This window comes from Ambystoma mexicanum, chromosome 4p (assembly GCF_040938575.1).
Source record: "Ambystoma mexicanum isolate Mex_15411 chromosome 4p, UKY_AmexF1_1, whole genome shotgun sequence".
In the NCBI taxonomy this organism is placed as follows: Eukaryota; Metazoa; Chordata; class Amphibia; order Caudata; family Ambystomatidae; genus Ambystoma; species Ambystoma mexicanum.
The window spans coordinates 511,393,913-511,414,203 of NC_090927.1; positions in this window are offsets into that span (position 1 = coordinate 511,393,913).

Here is a 20,291-nt window from a genome sequence, read left to right on the forward strand (position 1 = left end):
CCACACCCTTTTAGTATTAGTGGTAAGGTTTGGCAATAGGTTTCTTAGGATAGGCCCTTTTTATCTGATACGAACGACGCCACTAGGTCTTCCTTGTTTTCATTTGATGGTCGACGCTTGCTCCCATCTTAGATTTAGGTTTAGATTGGGCGTTCTTCCAACATGCATACAGTTTAATAAACACCCTTGAACTGTGATCACTTGTGTCTGTCTTTACTGTTGCCACCATGAGTTCCTCACAGCTCACCAGGTAAACAAGGGTATCTATTCAGTGTACTTCCTAATGCCAAACAAGGATTTAATTATGCGCTCTGTGTTAGGCCTGTGTCCAGCCAACACGTATGTGAAACTGCAAAGGTTTCACACGACAACACTACAAGAAGTAATTCTTGCGCTTCCAACTGAAATGTACACTACCAGTTCAAAGTGCTTCCCTTCAGCATTTCCTCAGAGCCAAGGGTGTTTACCAAAGTACTAGTGGTGGTGGCAGCACACATGCAAAGGGAAACCATCCCAGTGTACCCTTATCTGGACGACTGGCTCGGAACAGGAGAAATGCCACAAATGTGCCAAAAGAACACTCCCGCAACAATCAACCTATTCCAATTGGGGTTCTCAATCAACGAGAAAGTCAGGTCTTGTCCCCAGTCAAGTAAAGCCGCTCTTTAGAACAATTATAAAAACACAAGAAGGGTTTTTTTGCCCTCAAACAAGAGTCCAAAACATACTGTTGCATGTACCTCATTATGTGGTCAGTCATCCGATAACCGTGCACAAGGCAATGTACCTGCTTGGGATGATGGCTTCTTGCATTTATCTTGTCCCACATGTGCCACTGCACATGTGCCCATTGCAAGAGTGGCTAGCGAAACAATGGTCTCAGGCAAGCAGTCAGTGGGACGATCTAGTGGTTGTTTCGCAAACCTTAGTATAGTCTCTACGCTGGTGTACCAAAGAGAATATGTTAATCCACCAGTGCAGGCCACTCTCACAACAGATGCTCACTCTGTCTGGGGAGTGCATTATCGTCATCACTCTGCACACAATGTCGACACATCAACAGCAATAAACGCATCAACCTACTAGAATTGCTAGCAGTCCTCCAAGCTCTACAAGCATTTCAACAACACTTAGAAGGGCAAACGGTTCTAGTGCTCCCAGACAGTACCAGTGACATGTTCTTTCTCAACAAATAGGGTGGGACACACTCTCTAAGCCTTTCCAGGTTATCCCAGAAGATTTGGAAATGGTCTCTCAAACGCAACATTTAACTAGTCTCACTACACGTTCCAGGGGAATCCAATTCACTAGTAGACTCTCAGCTTCCTGCAGAACACGAGTGGCATATTAACGCAGATATTTTACACAATGTCTTCACCCAACGGGGCATCCACCTCTAGACCTATATGCAACAAAGCAAAATGCCCAGACTTCGCATCCAGGTATCCCCAACCACAATCCAAGGAGAACGCCCTGTGGATGAGTTGGTCAGGGAAATTTGCTTATGCTTTTCCACTGATACCACTCCCAAACACAATGGTGCACCAGGAATAAGTCATTCTAAAATGAATAGCTCCAATGTGGGCTTGACAACCATGGTTTCCACACATCCTCAAGCTAGCAATGTGCAAACCAATCAAAACTTCCGTGCCCATGCAACATGCACCGCAAGTGGACAACATTTCAGCCATACCCTCAAACTATGACCTTGACTGCCTGGCTCCTGTAGTCAGAGTTTGGACGTTTAAACCTTCCACAAAGATGTACAGATATCCTAAAAGAATGCCTGAGGCCTAACGCAAGACACTGCTATTTTAACAAATGGAAAAGATTAGTCATTTGGTTCAAATCACGCAACAGCAAACCAATTCACTGTTCCCCTTCACGTATCGAACACTATATGCTTTACCTTCTAGACTCTGGTCTAGTCTTCAATGCTCTCAAAGTGCATTTAGTTGCACTTTCTGCTTACACTACATCTCAAAACAAAGTGTCATGGTGGAAAGTCCCAGTAATCACAGCGTTCATGGAAGGAGTTGAAATACTATATCCTTCAATTTCCAACCCACCACCTTGTTGGGATCTTCATGGTGTACTCCCGAAACTCATGGGTCCACCCTTTAAACCAATGCACAAAGCTAGTCTTAAACATTTAATTTACAAGACTGCTTTTCTTGTGGCTATCACCTCTATAAGACGAGTCAGTGAAATTCAAGCATTCTCAGTCCAAGATCCCTTAATTATCATTCAGGAGTCTGGGACCCAAGGCAATCCCTGGCAGGAGAGTACACCAGGGTTACTGGCAGACCTTTTGTAAGCAAACCTAAACAAGGTCTGGGGAAGGGAGATATTCCCCCAACCATATTAGGCAGTAACTGGAAGAGGAGTACATCAGGGTTGTCTATTTAACTTCCAAAAGAAGCCTGAGAGGCCAGGCGAAGGGAGACATTTCCCCTACTTGGTGACCCATACCTATCCAGAATAAGGGAGTCCTAGACCAAGGAGAGACAAATCTAATTTTGTTTGGTTATAAATATAAGGGATAGAAGTAGAATTTTGACGCTGGACGGTAGACACTTTATTTGCAGACATTGACATGTCCTTAGTATTTTGTTGGGGTAGGGAAACCCCTCTTAGAGTTAGTGATAGCTAGGCTGCCTTCTTTCTTTTGGTATAAATATTTGCCTAAAAGCATGCACCCATGTGTCAGTCTCTCCCTTTCACACCCTTAACATTTCCTATATTGTGCCTGCAGCTTTTCTTGGTGTTACTACAGAAGATTGCAGATATTGGAATGTCAGGAGATTAGAGGGAGAGTAAAGACAATACTTTTTGTAATTAGAACATTATAAAAACATACTTTGGCCATAGAGCTTGTGTGCATCTGAAATGCATACATTAGAAGTAAAATGTAGCTAAATAAAAAAAGTAAAGAAAAAGATAAGGGGTACCAACCAGGGGTCTATCAAATATCTAGGAATGTATTTAAAATAAACCTCTTATATTTGCATACATTCTAACAAATAGATGAGAATGCCAGAACATTGCCAGCATTAAGTATGTGCTGTTGAGAGTAAAGATGTCACCAAGCTGATGCAAAATGACGACTTGAACTGTGACAAATCATTCTCATTAAATGGAAACCACTGATTTCTAGGCACTAGTTGATTTCTGGTAGCGATACTAGGTTACAAACGTTTACCCTGTCAACATTTTATTTTTTACCAGGATTTGGCACCTATTCTAATTTTCAAACTGGAGTGAACAGTTCTTACGGCCTGACTGAGCCCTAAGATATGTGGGTGATTGTCCACATCACAGCCCACAATTATGCAGTCCTTATCCAAGGACTATTAGTGCATCCAAGTACAGGTAATTGTACTAAGATCTTGAGGTCCAGTATGTTTTTATGGCCCCCTTTTTCTTTCAACTACGCCAGGACTTTATTTTTTAGGGGAATCTCGGTTCTCTCTGCCTTGGTTTGACCATGTTTGCAGTGATATTGTCGTGTTGGTCATGTCCTTGACCAAGTCCTATATTTTTTCCGCACTGTTCGTTTAATAGTTGATCATATTCCCCTTTTATTGTTTGCTCAAATGTTCTTCCTCCCTTCTTATTCTTCTCTATAAATTCCCAGGACACAATGGGGCTTACTGTTTATCTGCCAGAACTCACTTTACAGTATGTCCTTAATTATTACTATCTCCACTGGCAGCTGGGCCTTCCCCGACGGTCCTTTTTGTGTTGGTTTGTTTTTTCAAGTGGACATTCTCATCATGCAAAAACTCCCTTTTCAGCCATTTGAGGAAGGGTTTCATGTTGTCCCATCCTAATAATTTATCCATTATCCTGGCTTTTCCACTGCCGATCCACATTTCTATATATCCCACAACCCATGTCAATGTTTCTTGTGGGTCTTTGGACTCAAAGTTGATCAAGGTTCTTCAGATAAACTTGTTTATTGGATGGGTAGATGCGTGGCTCCCTAATTTGGTTGGTGTCGGGCATGTCCTTATTGATAACTAAAGCCTCAAAACTGGTTGTCAAAGTGATCCTTTCTATCTGCCCTGGCTTGTCTTCCACTGGAATAGCCCCAGGGTCCATGTGCTTCATTTTCCCCTTCACTGAGAGTCTCTTTGAAAGTTACATTTGCAGTTTTCCTCGCATTCCTTGGAAGACTTATCTGTGTCTTGAGTGATGAGAGAATAACTCCTCCTCAGGAACCTGCTTTTAATTTCTGCCCCACAGATCCGGTAAGGAAACAGGATTCTTTTTTGTTGCCACAATAATCTCCAAGAGTGATGGGCCCATCTTTTGAGTTGTAATTTCTCCGGCTCAGAGTAGCTTCTGTGCAAACTTCAATTCCAGGGTTATGATGACAAGCCTCAAGATGTATCAAACAGTTGGCTCCATTGTATGTGTGGAACGTCCCTTTTACCCTGCTGTCATCGTCCTAGTTTTTGACTAGTGTGACCATACGGGCTGGGCAACGAGAACATTTCAACATCTATGCGTTTGGCCCCAAGTAGCTCATTCTCAGTGAAATAACTTGTTGTTTAGGTGGGGTTGCTGACATTTCTTTACCTTATTCCCTATGATTCAAGGTTCAGCACTTGCAAGCTTTAGCCAACACATTTCCTCAAGGTCCCTACCAGGCTATTTAGGAGTGGAATGCTGGTTTAACCTTGCTTGGGGCTTGAGCCCTCTCTCCTCCAACCCCCTCTTTGCTCACATGGAGACCTTCAAGGGTACGCTGCAAGTTATAGAAGACTATGTTGGCTGCACTATAAAGAAAAAAGATAAAGCAGGCTGTGCAGCATGCCCTTGGGTCAATAGATTACAAAAATGCAGCAGAACCAAACTGCTACCAAAGCTTCACCGACCGAAATGTAGACCTTCAGTGAGCACTCGTCCTCCCTTTGAGTCAGCACACAAATGAAAGGTGAAAGCTGGAGTCTACTGCGCGTTAAACCCTTCCTGCTCTAGCTGATCTGCTGCTGCTACCCTCCATGACGGGAATCCACTCACAGCTTGCCTCTGCTTCACCTCCTGCTTTCATTCTGCTAGGCAACAGACTCCTTGTGTTCTCTGCGAACCCAGAAGTGACATCCAGCTAGGGGGCTACTGGTGGCCACACTGCCGGGCAGTGGCAGTTACCCGAGTCACTTCACTCTGAGAAGGTTTGTAACAAAAATGTTTAAATGAGAGATAATATTGGGCCTCATAAGTGAGCTGGTCCGCAAATAAAGATGGCAGGAACAAGTTACCGGCACCTTTGCCGGACTGGCTCACTTCGAGTCTGCCGGTAGGATCACTGAATAACCAGCAGCCCTGACCTACCGATAGTTTGGGCCCCTACTGGCAGGTTTTACACTGAAGCGCCAGCATTGTTAACCAGTGCTAGTGCTTCAAGATTCCCATTCCCATGGAGTCCTGTAGGACTCCATGGGAATGGGAACTTGGCAAACCACCACCGCCTTTGATATCCCGGTAGCACCGGATAGTCAGGCGCCAGTAACAGTAATACGAGGTTGCCAGCAACCCGCTGGTAGCACCGGCGGGTTACCGGCTCCCTCTTAATTAGGCCCAATGTCTTCCTTTCCTGGGGTATTCACAATTGGAAGGTTGTGAGAAGGTACATATTGGGCTTTAGGAAGCTTTTTTGTTTGGGGAGAATGAGTGTTTTTGAAATTTTATTTTGTTATTGTATTATTAAATGACTTAAGAAATGACTTTTGAAAAAACAAAAAAAAATGCAAGCATACTGGAGATTTATCAGATACATATTAATGAAAGTCTAAAAATGGTTGAAGATGTTTGATTTAAAAAAAAATCTTTTAGAGAACTTTCCAATAAACTAATAAGACTCAAATCACAATAGCAGATGAACAGGTCCGAACAGTTAATTACACCCCTGGATCGGACTCAAACTGAAGAATTGAAACCTTGCAACACTAGGAAAATGGAGATTTGGCAAGTGGGTGTATTTCCAACTCCATTTTGAGTGGCAACTAGTCTGTTATCTGTCACTTTGAACCATAGGTGCGAAGTATCTTTGGTCAACACCTCCAAAAAACAGCTGTGCAATGCCAAACTCATACATACAAAAATCTAGGGCAGAATTTGTACTTCATCCGAAAGAAGATCTTTGTGGGCTAATGTAAAGGTTCTACTCATCTCCACTGTCTAGCCGTTTGCATATGTGTGTGCACTACATACACCAATTTGACAGATATTTGAGAAAAAAAAAGATTATGGAGGTTAGTGAGCAGAAAATGTCTTACCTCAGGGTTGAGCTGCAGTAAAATGAAAGATCGAAATCTAAAGTACATGTGGAATGGTACAGATGCCTCCTGCCATGAGTGTGGGGTGCATGGATGCCGACCAGGTAAGAGCCTAGGCTCTGTCATGAACATTAACAGCTCAGGAATGCAGCCATCATAAAACGGGGAGAGAAAGAGCGAACAGCATAGGGAAGGATTTGTTCTGCAAATACGCAAGCATGGCCACTTCATGGGGAAAGAGAAAATGTTAGACCACATGTTGAAATCAGAATGGTCACCTAAGGCTGTGAGGAGAAAAGGGGTCGACCTTGAGGAGTGGAAAGTAGATAATCTCCCTGTTTCTTTCAAATGGGTGCATTAAGTGCACGAACATATGCGAATGTGTAGAGCCTCTATGTTGGCCCACAGAGATCTTCATCCAGATGAATTACCACCAATTCTGCCGTAGACTGATTTTAAATCTAAATGTATATGAATGGTATGGACTTAATTCCTTTTTGTTGTCGAATTTATCTAGAATGTACAGCATGTCTTGGCCCACAAGGGCATGGTTTGCCATGCAAAATACATCTACAGTTTTGTTCTTTATAAAATGGCAAATAGTGTGGCCCTGTGAGAAGTTATTCACCAAATTAAAGAAAAATGTAATTCATTGTGTGGCGTGGCGTGGCTTGGCTGGCAGCGACCCAGATGGCCACATAGGCTTAAAGCTCTGGTGCAAGTCCTACAGAGACAAGGGTGGCCTGAGGCAAAAGTGAACTGCACTTTGAGAGCCCCTAGAATGTGCAGAGTGCACACAGACTTGGTTCGTGTGACAGTAGCCCCAAGTGGAACTGTTTGAATGATGCAGCGATGGACTGGTCTGCAGCCTGACTGCTAGATGGCTATGACCATGACAATGGGGGAGGCTGGGAGGAGGCGTCTAATTTCTGCCTTGGGCTGGAGGATAGTTAAGTGTGGAATAGCTTGCCCCTCGGCTTGAGGTTGGAAGGCCTGTCTGAGTTCAGATTCAGTGCCCTTGGAGTGGTGGGGTACTCCCTGGTTGAGGCTGCAGCACTGGCCCTGGATTTGCATCTCCCTGCTCCCAACGCTTGAGGTGCTCAATGCGGTCACTAGTTGTAACCACCTGCAGTGCTTCCTCTCTATGGGCACATCTGCAGCTCCACAACTCTATTCCAGCCAAACATGGAGCCCCTGTTCCTAGGAGGAAGTGCTTGGGGGAGGGTTGAAAACCTTGCTGCATCACTTTGAGCAAAGCGACCATTTGCCAAAATTGTGCAGGATGATTCTAGAGAGCAGAGTGGAATGCAGACAGCACATATTCCCAGTGGGACACAGGGAAGGGGCATCGAGATGGGGTGGTGGTGGGGGTGGGGGGTGGTAGAATGGCTAACAAAGCAGAGTAACTGCTGGAAGAAACTAGCGATAAGTTGCAGAACCAAATGGACGTGTGAGAAGTGGCCGCCAACAGATTTGAGAACCTGGAAATTTGCCATTGCTGTGAGAATCTTAGACTCAAAAGCCTAGTGGGAGGGACAGACTGAGATGATATTCTGTCCTGGTTCTAAATAATTTTTGGAACATATAAATCCTGAGCTGAATGCTACTGGAATTCTGCCCGACCGCATCTTCAGGCCCTTACAGAAATGGAGTTCGATGCCCTCCTGGAGACCTCTTGTAGAAGTTTAACTGTGAATGAAAAATATTCTAGATTAAAAAATACCTGGAATGTAGCTATGCAATGTCTGGAGATGGAAAACGTGCCAACGCATTTGCCCTGGAACGGCCACAGAACCGAACAGTACAGATCCAAGCAACATCCAACTGCATATCGACTAATGTTGTATACTCCATCCATTGCAAGAAATGCTGGTAAGGATAGTCTTTAGGTGAGAAGCTGCATGATATGATGAACCTACATAGACGCGCCATCTCGAACCATGAAACTTCAACACCACTAGTACAACACAAACATAAATATGTGGGAGCTCATCTAAATGGCAACTTTGCCCCCCACTTTCCGGCTAGCAATGTCATCACATCAACAAAGACAGGCAATCCTCTAGAACAATCCTTCACCAACAGCTTTTGGACACTGCTGTTCAGAACCCCTTGTTAAGTGAGGGCACCGGACGCTAACAATGGAAATCTTGGGTGTCTAAGCTTAAATGGTTGGCTCACATTACCAAGCATGGGAAACACTGTAATAAAAGTGGACATTGCACCATTCAAAAATTGGCCACATATTTTATATTTTTCGCACTTTATGCAAGCCAGGAAACCATTGTGACGCTTGAGGAATACTTGGGTACTATTGGAAACCACATGATTTAAACGTTGAACATTTTGTAGTGCCACATTGTATACCAGCCAGGATACCTTATTGATATGATAGGTTAGTTATAACGTGCTTAAAACCCAGAGGTTTCTAAGCGCGGACCCGGGGATCGAACCTGTGATGCTTAGTGTCGTCTTGTTTCCAAGGTGAACGTGTTGCCCCTGAGGTATCCACCCCTTAGGAGTGGTATTGATATCAATATGTGTTCCTGACACTACATAGAAGCTGCAAAACACACTTTTGGACTGTGAGGAAAATGCAATATATTCTTATTTTCCTTTTATGTTTCTTTTAAACATTAATCTTCAGTGTGTTTTTAATAGAGCATAAGTAATTTTATGAAATAACTGGACCACGTTAAGACTACCTGTGCCTAACTTAAAAAAAATATAGCATTCAATAGTTACCTGTTAACAATATATGTCTTCTTGGAATGCAGTTCTCCGTTTTTACTGTAATAGGGCCACATTTCTAGCTGTTGCATGTTTTCCTTGCTTCCAGGGGTTTTGCGGCTCTTTAGGTAAGACAGATATTCAGACCTACATTCCATGCATATTTTTTCTTCACCCTGTTTAAAATGCTGCTTTTTTTTGCTTTGAAATTGAAATGTCCATTGGGTGTTTCCTTACCAATAGTTTCACTTTGCACAATTTGATGAAGTGTAAGCCTAATATTTGCAGTTAGTCTAATAAAAGGTTGCAAAACCTTAATTTTGCGTGACTTTAAAACTGGACTAACACAGCAACGAATTTCGCTTTGCACTTCATTCCTGCTTAGAAATGTATAGTTTTGTTTGCTATACGTGCATTTATTTTATGGTATATGTGCAACAGTGAATATAAAAGGAAACATATTTTGTAGTGCCGAGTCAACATTTACTCGCCCTTTAAAAAGATTAATTAAATGATTCTAAAGGATAATTGGAGGCCTTTGTTCATGGTTCAGGTCTGACCTGCCGGGCATGACGGCAACCGCCCGCAGAGCTGTAATATGCTGGCCCGGAAACAGCGGTGCCGGTAAGCTTACCAGCAACGTTGTTTACAGTCCGGCATATTTGTAATGAGGTCCAATTTCTTTTTTTAAATGTTAGGGCTCCCCTCAACCCCATGATGTGTGCGTGTGTGAGTGTATGTTGAAAGGGTGCACACTTAAATGTATAGGTGGCTGCCTGTGTGAGTGTATGGTGAAAGGGTGCACACTTAAATGTATGGGTGGGTGCCTGGGTGTGTGTGCCTGTATGGTGAAAGGGTGCACACGTAAATGTATGGATGGCTGCCTGGGTGTACCAGTATGGTGAAAGAATTCACACTTAAATGTATGGATGGCTGGGTGTGTGTGTGTGTATATGGTGAATGGTGTGTGTGCTGGCGTTCAGGGGCGCAACAAAACCTACATTTCGGGGGCTAAACCTTCAAATGTTGGGAGGGGTGCCAACTTCATGGGCGTTGGAGGAGGGGCAAACTTGTTTGTTTGGGTCATCTAATTTCTTTATGCATTTTTTATGAGACTATGCTAGTGCAGCTTCAATGTTACAAGCAGTTAACTCTCTCCTTTAAGGTTTAAAGCACCCACTTATGGACTGCTGTGAGAATGAGTGGTCTCCTGTTCCCTCTCTACCCTTCCAATCATTCCAAGTCTTAAACCCACATCACAATTTCAATTGCCTAAAAAATTTGGCATTTGAATGCAGGTACTAACAGTGAATTGCCTTATGTCTTTTTGTTAGTAATTGGTGGGTTCTTGTTAACAGAGAAACCCAGGTGCTGTTTAACATATGTGTACTTTTCTGTCTGGCAACTGCTCTTAAGGTCAGCCAGGTCTAGTCAACATAGCCCAACATTTCAGGGGGTGAGGAGGGTGCTGAATCCCATTCAACTCAATGTTGTTGCACCGATACTGGTGTCTAATGCCTGGATTACTTATTGGTAATCTTCATTACTCCTAGTCCTATTCTTCCTCATCCCAGTGTGTATGAGACAGTACTTGTGTATGAGGCACTCTGCCTCATACACAAGTACTGGGATGGGGTAGAGGTACATAGAGGTAATGCTTGATTTAGCTACCTGTAATCTTCATTACTCCTAGTCCCACTCTTCCGAATCCCAGTACTTGCCTATGAGGCAAGAAGCCTCATCCGTAAGCTCTGGGGCAAGGAAGAGGGACATGGAGGTAATTCTGGGCCAAGGAGCTGATTTTGGAGGTTGGGGTGTGAGGGAGAGGGGATGTGTGGAGGGGCAGGATTGTATGACAAATTATAATGGCTGTCCATGTCCAGGCTAAGCAGGCATGATATGTGGTATTAGTGCTACAGAGGCATTTTGGTGCAGCCAGTCTAGTCATTCCTCAGTTTGGTATGACTTTTTTTTAATGGGACATTTATGATAAAGCAGTCCTGCTAAGTGAATTACGTGGCTAGACTGCCATTTGGGTGCTGCCAGTCTAGCCGTTTCTTACTGCGGCATTGTATATTTTTCTGGGCATCTGTGATCAAATGATATGATATTAGTAATTTATAACGCACCTGCACACAAGTGTATCTAGGCGCGACAAGACAAGGATGGAAGATAGAGGGAGGACAAGACAAACAATCTTACTAGGCCTTGTGTCATTCAGATCGTGCAAGTGCGATAACGAGAAGCGCAAGGGGAAAGGGACGGGGGAAGTGCAAGGGAGTGGGGAGGGAAAAACAGGGCAGCAATGCTCTAAGTGCTGTCAGGGCAGCACAGCTCTGGGTAGTGCAAGGAGAACAAAGGACTGTAGGGTTACAGTTACAGCCCCTAAGTGCATGGTAGGACCAGAGGCAGTGCAAGGGTGACTGATCAAGAAAGAGTCTCGACTCAGTGAGACTCTGAGGGTAGCCAAGCAACCAGTCGGTACAGCAGCCAGGTAGGCCAGCAGGGGAGGGAGAGAGAGAAAGCAGAGGAGAAGAGGACAGTTTTGAGCTGCTTCCAGAACTTTAGGTGGTCCGGTAAAGCTTGAGAGGGGCAGGGAGGCTATTACAGAGGGAGGCACCTGCAGAGGAGAGAGATCTACCCCCCACTCTCTTCCTGGAGAAGCGTCTAACCCTTAGAGAGTTGTAGGTAGCTGAGCGAAGGGCTCGAGAAGGAAGATATTTTGGAAGAGAGCGTTGGCTGTAGTGCGTGCCCAGAAAACCTGGTGGACAATGCAAAGGGTCTTGAACTTGATACTTGCAGCAACTCGGAGCCAGTGGAGAGATTTCAGGGCTGGAGAGATACAATCCCTGTGCTTGAGGCCAAGGATAAGTCTCGCAGTCCTGTTCTGGATTAATTGCAGGGGCTGGATAGTAGAGGAAGGCAGATTGAGAAAGAGGCTGTTGCAGTAGTCCAGCCTAGAGAGAACCAGGGCTCTGCAGACGGTGAGCTTCTGGGGGAAAGTGAGAAAGGGAAGAGTCCCTTTTGTGGAGGAGCAGCTGGTAGTGGGACTTCTTGGTGACATCCGAGATGTGAGGAGAGAAAGAGAGAGTGGAATCAAAGAGGACACCAGTGTTTGCCTCACAGGAAGGCAAAGGAAGAGGGCCCAAGGTGGACGGCCAGAGTAAGAGAGGGAAAGCAGGGGCAGGAGTCCAAATAAGAAGGATCTCCATCTTACTAACATTAAGGCAGAGATCGTTGGAGGCACACCAATCCTGAATCGCGGATAGACTGTCGGGAATGAGCGAGAGATGAGGAGTATGAGGGGAGCCTGAAGGAAAGCGGAGTGTCATCCGCATAACAATGAAAGTTAGAGGAGAATGTAGAGATCAGGTGGGTCAAAGGGGCCACATAGAGGTTGAAAAACCAGAGTGAGAGGATGGAGCAGGGAGAAAGGGACCAAGTTGGACCTGGGAGGGGCAGTCCAAGAGGAAGGAGGTCAGCCACTGAAGGGCCTGATCCGTGATGACCAGGTTTTCATGGAGTTGATTGATCAGGATGGCATGGTGGACCATGTCGAAAGCACAGGAAAGATCAAGGAGGATGAGGACAGAAGGAATGCTGGAATCAAGGTTAGAGAGGAGAACTTCACAGTTGTTCAGGACAGCAGTTTCCATGTCTCTGGCAGCTCTGAAGCCAGACTGATGGTCATGGAGACAACCAACAGATTCCGTGTGGAGAGTAAGCTGGGAGATGGACAGCTTTTCCAACAGTTTGCCCAGGAAAGGGGTGATGGAGATTGGGCGATAGTTAGCCGGGCAGGCACGATCGGCAGAAAGCTTCTTGAGGAGTGGGTGCATAAGGGAGTGCTTAAAGGGAGAGGGGAAAGAGTGATTACAGAAATCAGTCAAGGCTGGAGCGAGGGTGTCAATATGGTTCTTGATGGTTCTGGTGGAGCAGGAGAGCACCTGTTTGGATGACACTTTCATAGATCGGACTTGTCTAGAAACCTCGTCAGGTGTTGTCAGAGAGAAAGGAGGAAGAGAGGTAGAGATGGCCAAAGGGGGGGCTGAGAGAGGGAGAGGAAGAGGAGATGGAGGACAGGATGTCCTGAGTTTTAGAATAGAAGTGAGATGACAGAGCCATACAGAGGGCCTGGGAGGGAACAGGAGACATAAAGACCGCAACAGGATTGACGAGTTCTTTTCAGATTTTAAAGAGTTTGGCCGTGTTAGAGGCCACAGAGACACAGGCTTGAATGTGTGTTATATTCTCGATGAGTGTTATTGCTTCGACTGCCATTTTGGTGCAACCAGTCTAGATATGTCTAAATGTGGCCTGGTAAGCTTTACTATATTGTTATTACATGTCTACACTGGTCTACATTGTGCAGCCAGTTGGACATGTTTTCACTGTGGCATGGAATTTTTAATAGCAAAGAATTAATGTTCCTGTGCACTGTTGGTGACTTGGATCTATTTGATTGGTGTTACCCTACAAAACAATTGCAAAAACTCTGGCTTTTTAGCCAATATTTCTCAGACAGTGTGCTGTATGTTATATTGAAATGCATATTTATATCTTTCTCCTAGTGCAGTGTGCGGCATAGCCGTTCAGCAGCACATTTGTGCGTATTGCACAAGTGTGATAATCTAGGCTGGCCTAGAGTGTGGCGCGACCCTTGATTTGTTGCTGAGTTGGGGGCCCCCTCAGCATGGCTCGCAGGGGGGCCCCCACATCACGTGTTACGTCACTGGAGCTGGGGTGCAACACCTCTTTACTTAATGACCATCAGCTTCAAACTGCCTTTCTGGCTGTATCCCCGCCCCTTACTACACATGGGTCGCAGCCCACTGATTAATGGCAACAAACAGAGGATTCATCCTCTGAACAAATAAACAATGGAGACACCACACCCTCCCGTTACCAAACATTTAGTCGTGCTCTCAGTTCATTTCTTCAATGAGGCGATGTGGATTCTTTCTTGTTCTCTGTGGTCGACAATCCACTCTCGCCGAGGCTGGGGTATCAGGCATCCTTCTGAAGTGAGATGAGTTTCTTGTTATGACTCTGCAGTCTCCTTCTGCAGTGATGAGTGATCCCCTTTCCTTGACGATGATGAGTGGTTCTTCATTGAATGGAGCTACGTTTTTGCGCTGTTGAGGTTGTCGGACCACTACGAGGTCCCCTGGTGCCAGGTCACTTCCCATGGCCCTGCGAGTGGCATCGGCAGCTCTCTTCATGTTCTCTTTCATGAGCGTATCTTTCTCTCTTATTTCAGTGTCGTTCTCATATTGATCTTCCTCAGCTGCCACATGTGGTAGCCGCGTTCTGATAGTTTGCCCAAACATCACCTCGGATGGTGACTTCCCAGTGGTGCTGTGTGGGGTGTTTCTGTAGTCTCGCATGAGTTGGTATAATAGTTTCTTGACAGGTTCTCCGGTGAGGCGCGCAATTTGTGTCGTGCGTTTGATGTTACTCATGAATCGTTCTACTGTTCCGTTTGCCTGTGGCCATAGGGGTGTCACTTTTCTGTGGCGAAAACTCATATGTTCGGCGAATCTTTGGAAATCTTGTCCAGTGAATGGAGGTCCGTTGTCGGACTTGACTACCTTGGGTATTCCGTAGGTTGCAAACATCCGATCTAGGGCTGGGATGGTGTGATGTGCAGAGGTGGACGGGACTATCTGCAGGTCGGGGTATCTTGAATATTCGTCCACAGCTACCAGTATGTATTCACCCCCTTCCATGGGCCAAAATGGTTGATGGCTATTTCCTCCCATGTTCCTTCGGGCCGCGCTGCCATGCTCAGGGGATGTGTGGCTTCACAAGTGCACACGTGGGACAGTTCTGCAGTAGTTCTTCCACTAATGTGTCTAGTTGGGGGGACCATAGTCTTTGTCTTAGCATCCTTTTAGTTGATACAATGCCCCTGTGTCCTTCGTGTGCTAGTTCTAGCACTTTCTGTCGCAAGCTTTGCAGGATTACAAGCTTGGTTCCTTTGAGTAGTAGTCCTTCCTTCGACTTTGTCTTAGGGCTAGAAGGCATGTGACGTCTTGTTTCGTGTCACCATTCATTGTTTCACGGATCTGCTTTGCGTGCTTCCATCGCGCTGTTTCTAGGCATCTTAGTATGATTTGTATTCCTTGGTCAGTATTAGATTCACGCGTTATCTGCTCCATGAGAAGCCCTTGTGGTGTGCTGCTGTGGATGACGTATCTTATATATTGATCAGCTATGGACGGTTCTGGTCCGCACTTTTCTCTTGGATGACGGGAGAGAAAATCAGCAGGGTTTTGTTCTTTCCCCGGCCTGTGTGTGATGATAAACTGGTAGTCCTGTAATTGAAGTGCCCACCTGGCTATTCTTGGTGGCATTATCGCCTGGGGGTTGCCATAGATGAATATGAGTGCCTGGTGGTCTGTTACTACTACGAAAGGTTTTCCATACAGGAAGAGGTGAAAATACTCGCAGGCCCAGACGACCGCTAGTCCTTCCTTCTCTGCCTGAGAGTAGGCTTGCTCAGTTTTGGAGAAGCTTCGACTGGCGTAGGATACTATGTGCTTCCCACTCCCTTCTCTGTCGTCCAGTTGCGTGAGAATGGCACCTAGGCCGACGGGACTGGCGTCAACAATGAGTTCCGTGGTTTTCTTTGGGTCAAAGTATGCCATGTTTCGGGCATCGGAGATGCGGTCCTTAATGATTTAGAATGCCTCTTGGCATTTGGGTGACCAGACAAACTCAGTGTTCAGCTTGGTGAGGGCTCTGAGAGGTTCACTGATGGACGCAAAGTCTCTTATGCATCTTGTGCAATAGCTTGCAAGTCCTAGGAAGTATCTGAGTTCTGAGGTGGTGGTGGGTGGCTCAGCTTCTCGGAGTGTGCTAACTTTCTCCGGATCTGGTGTCATGCCCTTCTCTAAAAATATGTCTCCAAAGAATCGGAGTGCCCTTTTGCGAAACTCGCACTTCTCCTTGTTTAAAGTGAGCCGGGCTTCTTCTAGGGCCATGCAGACTCATTAGTGCGTCATCGTGTTGCTCTTGAGTATGGCTGAAGACCAAGATGTCGTCTCTATAGTTCAAACAGTTGGGCACGTGTTTGATAACATTGTGGATTTCTGCTTAGAAGATTTCCGCCACGCAGGATACCCCAAAGCTGAGCCGTTTATAACGGAATAAACCTAGGTGGGTTTGTTATGTAGCGGGAGCTCTTGCAGAGTTCCAACTGGTGGTAGCCTTTGTTTAGGTCCAACTTGGAGAATACTGTCGCTCCATTTAATAGATGCACCATGTCTGTTATTCGAGGAGCTTGATGTCGTTCTCTCAGGATGGCTTCGTTTTGTCTCCTCATGTCTACACATATCCGGATGTCGGGGGAGTCTCTTTTGGGCACCGGTACTATGGGGGAGACCCATGGTGTGGGGCCTTCTGCTGGCTCAATGATGTCTGCCTTGAGTAATTTGGCCAGTTCATTCTCGACTTGCTTTTGAATGTTGATGGGGATACCCCTGTAGTGTTGTGCCACTGGTGGGATGCTGGCGTTGATGTGGAGTTCGATCTGTCTGTTCTTCAGTTTTCCAAGGCCTTTGAATAATGATGGGAAAACTTGGTCAATGCTTGCCGTCGGGTCTAAATATTTATGCACCATGAGGCGGTATAGTATGTGAATGAGTCCCATCTCCATGGCTGCCTGATAGCTTAGTATGCACCCGCTCTTGGTGGCAGCCTCTAGTACATGCATGAGGATGCTTTTCTCGTGTTCCTTGTATTAGCATGATGCCATGAAGAATCCCTTGCATGCCAGGGGTGTTTTTGAGCCGTATGGATAGATGAGGGCTCTTGCTGGCTGTAGGCGAGGGGGGTGTGGTATGCTTTCGTAAACTTCCTCATTGATTACGTTCACGGTTTCCCCCGTGTCTATCAAAAACTTGGCAGCAGTTTGATTGATTTGTATTCATAATATTGGGCTGTGTTCCTTTGCCGTGTTTCCAAGGGCGTATAGATATCCCTTTTTCCGCGGTGCTTCTTGGTATTTCTCCGGTCAGCGGGCTCTCTTCTGATGACGCACTTGACACGCTGTCTGATTGTGACTGTTCTATGAGGCACTGTACGTATCTCCTGGGTCTTCTCCTTGTCTTGGATGGGGTGGTTTTGCTCTCCCTCCAGCCCTTTTTCTCCTGTCTTCTTTCCGGTTGTTCGTCGTAGTGTCTGTGACATCCTTGTTCGTGGGGTTGGTGTGCTACCCGGTGGTGCTGCGTGGGCAGATTTTGCTCCAGTTCTGTTGTGGGTTTCCCGCTTCTTCCTGCCCCTCTCATCTTGCTGCGGAATGTCAAACACACTGCCTTGTAGTGGTTGTCACCGCCACATGCGGAGCATGTCTAACCCATGGCGGGGGACGTTCCTTCATGGGGGTACTCGTGTCCACACCAGTAGCAGAAAGGATCACTGTTGGTTCTCGCTGTTCCTTCTAACTTGTTGAGACTTTCGTGCTTACCGTGTGTGATTTTTATTTCATCCAGGCCCTCTACTTGCGCCGCAAGGGCGGCATCTGATCGTGCCAGCCGCAAGATTTCCTCTAAGTTTCTCGACTGTTGTAGTAGTCGTTTGCGAAAGTCAGCGCTTTCGCACCCCACTATGATCTGTGACCTGAGGGCCTCCTCGTTGGAGTAATTGTTGAAATCACAGTGCTTCATTTTTGATCTATCTTAATCTCATGACAAATGTGTCTATGGTTTCTCCTCTGTTCTGCTTGGTGGTGTGGAATACATGCCGTTCATAGTCCACATTTGTGTGGGGCGTGAAGTATTCCGTGAGCGTTGTCTTTAATTTGGCATAGGTGTCTATGGTGTTTTCAGGTATTTCGTCAAGGATGTCTTGCACGTTAGACACTACGGCATGGGTTAGGAGGTTTAGTTTTTGCTCATCCTCTAGTGGTCCGGCCGCTTTTAGGCATACTTCGAAATCCCTCAGCCACCTTTTCCATCTTGATCCGAGGTTGCCGGTGTCAGTGAGGTCAAAGTTTGCTGGCAGTTGGGCTAAGAGGCTGTCTGTCATCTTTCTGTGCTCTGGTCTGGCTGGAGTCACTGGAATTGTCAGTGACTCCCCTTCCGATCCACTCATGGACTGATCTTATATGCTCCTCCTGTCGCTTTGTCCTTGGCGCTGTACTAGCTGTGTGGCTCGAGAGGCCTACTGTCCTGTGTGCAGCTGTTCTTGGACGCCGGGGGGAGGGGCGCTGTGCCACGTGTTGACGGGCCTGTAGAGCCTAGCTTTGGTGGCGCGGCCTGAAGCCTTGTGGCACAGGAGTCCGAATTTCGTTTGCGCGCATTGGGGTTTGTGATCTTACCCTTCTTCTCCTTGTGGAGAAAACGGAAAGGCCGTGTCTCTGCCGCTCCTCTCGGAGTTGTTTTTCAGCCATAGCCGTTGGCGGGAGGTCAGTGCTCCTTAACCGCCTGGAGATGTGAACAGGGAGCCGCTGCTCCACCTGCAGGTGATTGGATGCGCCTACCGGCGTTGTTGGCGGGAAAGGTTTTCCTTTCCCCCTCACCCAGACGGATGATACGTGGGGAGCCGCTGCAGCTGCTCCACCCTTGTGAGATGTGCGCGTTGGAGCCTTAACTGAGCTTGCGCTGGGGCTCGTTTCGACGGCGGGGAGCCTTCTCGCTCCAACCCGCTGTCGCTCGACCGGAAGATGTCCTGTGGCTCCAGTGGTGCCTCACTGCTCACCACGAGCGCTTTGGACCGGAAGTGGCAGGCACAGTGGGAGACACGTGTCCACTTCGTCGCCAACGTAGTATCCCGCAAGTGGACCTCCTCACGCTGCCAGTCAGTCGCCCTCATGCACACAAGGATACACCGACACAGGAGCTGGGGTGCAACACCTCTGTACTTAATGACCATCAGCTTCGAACTGCCTTTCTGGCGTTAGCCCGCCCCTTACTACACGTGGGTCGCAGCCCACTGATTAATGGCAACAGAGGACTCATCCTCTGAACAAATAAACAATAGCGACACCACAGACCGGCTGCAGCATGACAATATGGAGGCCGCCTGCGCCGAGACTGTCCTGAGCCTCGGGCCACGTGGTGGGACCAGCATTGATTACGACACTCAGCGGACGTGACTAGCCCGGCGGGGGAGCCCTATGCCCTGAACGATAATGTAGGGGAGTGCCGAATGTGACAGTTGACCTGTGCACCAGGAGGCCGGGAAGGACCTGGGCCGCGTGTTGAAGTTGGTCTGCAGAGAGACTGGAGAGCTCCTGCTTGGTCTCCGGCCCCTACACAGACCTCTGTTGCGGGAGGGAGAAGAGCTTACACTCTGTGCTGGCTGGCAGCAGAAGCCTGCCTTGTTGGCTGTTGGGCTCCGTGCAGGAGTGCGGTGCCCTGGGGTAGCAAGAATAGACCAGGATCAACATATCGTGGCTCCAGATGGCGGTGAAGACGCATTCTGCAGCCAGAATAAGTGGCAGCCCCCTGAGCATAGTATAACATCACCCCCCACCACATTGAGACACAGCGAGGGCGGTAAGTACTACTCCCATGAGAGCAGGATTTGCCTGGGCCTTAGGAGTGCTACTTATTTTACTTTTTTTTAATGGGCCTTAGGACCACATTGACAAATGCATGCGAGATGGGGAAATACCTGTTTGGGGCGTTCTGAGGCGCCTTGCACCCAGATGGTAGCTGGTTCCCAAATGATTAGCTGCATCTGGAACACCTACAAATTAGTGGGGATTGTCCCAATGCTGAACTGCATGGGGCTGCAGGAAGAATAAGTGCAGCTGGAGAGGTGCTACTGCTACTGATGGTCATCTATGGGGGCATCTGGCAACGAGTCCTGTCTGGTGACTGCTTTTGAATTGGTGGATCAGGCCCTGTCTAGCAGCATCTTAGGCCATCCCATGACGTTCTACAGTGGCACTGCCCATCTTGTGTCTGACTGGATTGCGGCCCTGGGTCGGGAAAGCTTTACAGAACTGTCCATTTAGTGGGCTTTCGGGAGCAGTGAACGGAGTGGCCCCATCCATGCATAAAATGAAGTCTGGGAAAGCTAAGGAGAAGCCACTAACTACAATTCAGGAGACCCTTCAGCAACCGAAGGTGGCGCCTAACAATGTCGGCAAAGGAGGAGGAAGCCCAGCCTGCCACAAAAGGTGACATCTTGCCCTTATTCCAGTCTATCCAGAAGGAAATGGTGACATCGATGAAGGAATTCAAGAGCTGTTTTCAAGAACTATCTCACGATGTGCGACAGAATGAGGCCAAATTGTGAGAGCTAGAATCAGCCTTCTGTCATCAG